Source organism: Pundamilia nyererei, unplaced genomic scaffold, assembly GCF_000239375.1.
Source record: "Pundamilia nyererei isolate P.nyererei 1_Seehausen unplaced genomic scaffold, PunNye1.0 scaffold00422, whole genome shotgun sequence".
Classification (NCBI taxonomy): Eukaryota; Metazoa; Chordata; class Actinopteri; order Cichliformes; family Cichlidae; genus Pundamilia; species Pundamilia nyererei.
In genome coordinates this window covers 327324-331771 of record NW_005187823.1, presented here as the reverse complement: position 1 = coordinate 331771, position 4448 = coordinate 327324, and the positions used below count along the sequence as shown (strand labels likewise).

The 4448-nt window shown below is 43.7% G+C and overlaps 1 long non-coding RNA gene across 1 annotated transcript in view; it reads right to left on the bottom strand.

Annotated features, from left to right (window-relative positions):
- Positions 1 to 1335: 1335 nt before the first annotated feature.
- Positions 1336 to 4448, bottom strand: part of LOC102203522 (uncharacterized) — a 3783-nt gene continuing 670 nt past the window's right edge. Inside the window, exons 2-3 of the long non-coding RNA XR_312322.1 lie at positions 3774 to 3818; positions 1336 to 1418 (exon numbers count right to left, since the gene is read on the bottom strand). This is a non-coding gene — a long non-coding RNA (uncharacterized LOC102203522). The remainder of the gene's footprint in view (positions 1419 to 3773; positions 3819 to 4448) is intronic.

Below are 4448 nucleotides of genomic sequence, written 5' to 3'. Positions count from 1 at the left end.
GGAGCTGATTAAAGCTGCTGGCGGCAAAAATATACAGCGAGGGTTGTTCGTGTTCCAGCGTGAGAGAGGAAGCAAGTTGCCTTCCCGTGAGGCTGGGAATAGGAATGCAGAACACCATCGCCTCCATTTCCTCGCAAGCTTGAGCTGCTTTTTTCCAGACGCTCGTGTCATGTTCATTAACAACATCTCCTTTGAGAATATTCTTCAGGGGAAGTAGAGAATGCTGCTAGGCCTGACCCTGAGGAAGGCTCTGGTGTTCATGCAAGTTTAGTTTTCCCTTTTCAGTCTCATTTTTAGTGTTTTAGTGTTTTATTGCTGGGTGGAAGCTGATTGATTGATCTCTTCTTGGGACCGTGGGCTGCCTCCTCTCAGCCCTTGTTCAAAGTCCCCATTTTAAAATGTCTGCTGTGAAATAAAGTTTCTGATCTTACTATCTGTGACAGTGCTCCCTGTCATGTCACAACTTTGATTATTATACTAGTAATTAAATAGACTAAAACTAAACATGTTCAAACTGCCTGAAACCAAAATAAATTGTATAAAGAAAAGTGAAATATAAAGAAACATTTATTAGAAATTACAAAACACAAACTCAAACATCCCTCGTGTGTTTCTATTAGGAGAAGATAGTGACTGAGCATTCCAGGGTGGATGTAAAAGGGAATGTTTTCCTGTCATCCGACTGGGATGATGACGAAACGTTTCTCCCACTGAAAACGTGACGTCCACATGAAAACAGTCGGTTTTTGGGGATTTCCTCACCCGGATGTTAAACACATTTACTGTCATACATTTGCTCAGGTTAGAAGATAAACGTGCAGCAGCTACACTAACGTCTGTGATGTTTGTGTGTGAGGAGTGAGGCGGGACATTTTAATGCAAAACTATTCATTCTGTCTTATCTCAAATTCTCAGACAGCTGAAGAAAGTGCAAACAGGAAGAAGTACAACACTCTGCTTCAATGAAGACCGGGTTCAAAACCAGGCCTGACTGAGCCGTGTGCGTGTTGTAATAACTAAGTTAATACTGCTCTGATGTGTCGATCAGGTATGAAACACGTCCTCGAGCTAACCCAGCTACCACTATGAGCTGTTTTAATGCTGTTAGTAAGTCTTTTTCTTTGTTCATGTTGAATTCACATTTTGTCCCATTTTAGAAGAAGAAAAGATGCAGATACTCAGTGGAAGGAAATGCTGATCTTTATCAGCCCGATCAAGTTCTAGTTTAGATCTAATGACTTTCATCATTAGAAACAATCTCTGTGTTTTCAGCACTGTTTAATCTCTTAAATCTAAATGTGTGTTCACTTTCTGTCTCATGTTTACTGACCTTCTCCTTCGTAATGACATGAGCTGTGACGTTTTCACAGTCCTGAAATCCATCCAGCAAAGTGAGCGGGTTTTCTTCAGTGTCCAGCCTGATGGAAAATTAACATATTAGCATAACTGAAGTGATCTCATAACCCTGTGAAATAAACGAAATGACAAAATATATTTTAAAAACATGATTCTTGGATCTTATACAACAGTCAGAGGCTCAAACATGGGCTCCTCAAAATGATACTAGAGCTGAGCTGGAGGGCGTCTATCAGGATGGGCCTGGGACCCCTGTCCTCAGTGGGCTCCTCCCACTCCATCACACCCTCACACATGCAGGGCCTTGGGGGGTGCAGGTGCATCAATGAGGACAGGTATTCCTTCTCTGTCTCCTCCTGGCCACCTGTGTCTGAATTTAATTCCACAACTTAGACATTCTCATTGCTTACACTATCTCTTGGAGAAGCTAAGCCTCCAGTTCCAGGCAGACTAAGATATGGGAAGACAATAGCACACATGGCAGACCAGAGAGAGCTAGAGAGACAGCAGGAGAGAGAGGGAGAGCAAGGAACAAGAGGGGACTGCTAAAGGAAACTAGATAACCTAAAGACGTCTAAATTACACCAGAGAAACAATACAATCAGGACGCTCATGAGCACAAGGAAACTAACTATAAAAATTAAGCAACTCTGGACCCCCTGCAGAAATCCTACCGGCCCAATAGGTCCACGTCAGACACCATCGCTGCTGCCTTCACTATTCCCTCTCCCACCTGGAAAACGAAGACTCATACATCAGGGTACTTTTTGTTGATTACAGCTCCGCATTCAATACCATCATCCTACACAAACTCACTCACAAGCTGGCAGCACTCGGCCTGCAGCTCACCCTCTGTGACTGGCTACAGGACGTTTTGACTGGCAGGCCCCAGTCCATCAGGATGGGCAACAGGACTTCAGCCGGCATTATTACAAACACTGGTGTCCCACAAGGTTGTGTCCTCAGTCCCGTCCTCTACACCCTGTACACCCACGACTGTGTCGCCTCCAATAGGGATAACACCATACTGAAGTTCGTGGACCACACTGCAGTGATCGGTCGCATCACTGAGGGGACGAGGCGGCTTACAGGAGAGAGGAGGCCGGTCTGGTGTCATGGTGTGAGGACAACACCTGGACACTGAACACCACACAGCTGGTCAAGAAGGCTCAGCAGCAGCTGCATTTCCTGAGGAGGCTGAGGAAATGTGGTATGCCAGTCAAGATCTTCAGCAGCTTCTACAGCTGCATCGTGGAGGGCACCCTGACCAGCTGCATCACTGCATGGTACGGCAGCACTGCTGCTATGGACGGCAAACGCCTGCAGAGAGAACCCTAACAACCACGGAGAAGATCACCAGGACCCCGCTGTTGTCTCTGCAGATCATCTACAGAGTCCAGAGGAGAGCTGCCTCCATCCTCAAAGACCCCACACATCCCCAACACGCACTGTTCACACTTCTGCCCTCGAGACGAAGGTTCAGAACATCCAGACTCAACAACTGCTTCTTCCCCACTGATATCAGACTCTTGAACAGCTGACCCATTTTTGAACAGTAATAATAATTTTTTTGCACTTCTGGTCATCTCACATATCAAAGCAGTATATTAAGCTCACAGCTCCTTTGTACATAAATCTATTTAATACTTCATTTTTTGTCTCCATTTATTTATTCATGCTATTTGTATTTTATCTATTTGTACATATTAACCAGCATCTGTCTGTGGACAGCAGAGAAAGAATTTCATTGAACAGAGAAATGCTTTTCCTTGTGCACATGACAATAAACGCTTTGAAATCCAAATTCAAAATCAAAGCAATGATGAGTGACAAGATTCAAAATTCAATCAGCACAAAACACCAGGTCATAGCCCAGAACAAAAACCTCAGCAGCAAAAAAAGAACCAGGATGTGACAGTGGTGACGTGTTGTTTATTCACTTCTTTAAAATACTCCAAAGTAACATAAACAAGCTAAGTGCCGTTTGTGGACCCTATCTTTAAAATAAATAAATAAAACAAACTAAATCCACGTTGGACAGAGTTGATTGTACATCAGAGGGACAGCTGCTGCTGAGCAGGCTGGAGACAAAGTTAGAGACGTGCAGAGGAGGAAGGGTGGATACACTGGACTAAGGATGTGAAGATGGAGCTGCCAGGCAGCAGGAAAACAGGAAGTCCTCAGAGAAGATCCATGGATGTAGTGAAGGAGGAAGTGCAGATAGGCAGATGATCTGCTGTGATAAATCCTAACGGGCTTTTTGGCTCATTAATAACCAACTATTAATAAAAAATTCCAGTGTATTGTGAAGCACTGTCCAAATTCTTTTACAAATACTTGCAAAGGACATGAAATATCCAGATGTCAAACCTGCTAAACACCATTTAAAAAATGTAAATGACTGAAAGCTTCTTTACCTTTTCACAGATCTTCCAAATCTTGATTGGTGGTAGTCGTTTCCCCTAAACGAAACACATCCTTTATTATTTGTTATAGATTACTTTTTACTTAATTTTATTTTGTACAAGTGGTAAAATCTCAAAGTGAAGTCTGAAATCTGTAGGTGCATTCTTCTGTCATGGTCACTGGGTCTTTGTCTGGTTCCTCGTCTCGTCTTCTGATTCGCTCCCACCTGTTTCCTCTGCCCTCCTTACCTGCTGTGTGTTTATTGTCTGAGTCTAACTCCTGTCCTTTGGCTTGTCCTCCCTCATTCTGTGGTTTCGCTCGAGTTCTGCTTGTTATCATTTACTCCTGGGTCCACCTCTGTGTTTTTGAAAATACTTTGGCATTAAAGCTTAAGTGCTGTCTGCGGCACGCTGGGTCAGTATCTGCCTGCTGCACAGGATTACATTACATCTCTACAATTCCAGTCACAGTGGCGGAGCCCCACAGTGCTTCTGATAACCAATGTCTATGATACCCACAGGAGCTGTAATGTAGTAATAGCTGTTTGTTAGGATGCCTGGGTCGTTGACCCAGGGTTTTTGAGTTTATTATTTATAATTTCTAGTCTTTGGTTTCTTTGAGTTCTGTCTTATGGTTTATGTCTCTGTCTTCTCTAGCTGCTCTGTCTCCCCTGTCAGCTGTATCCC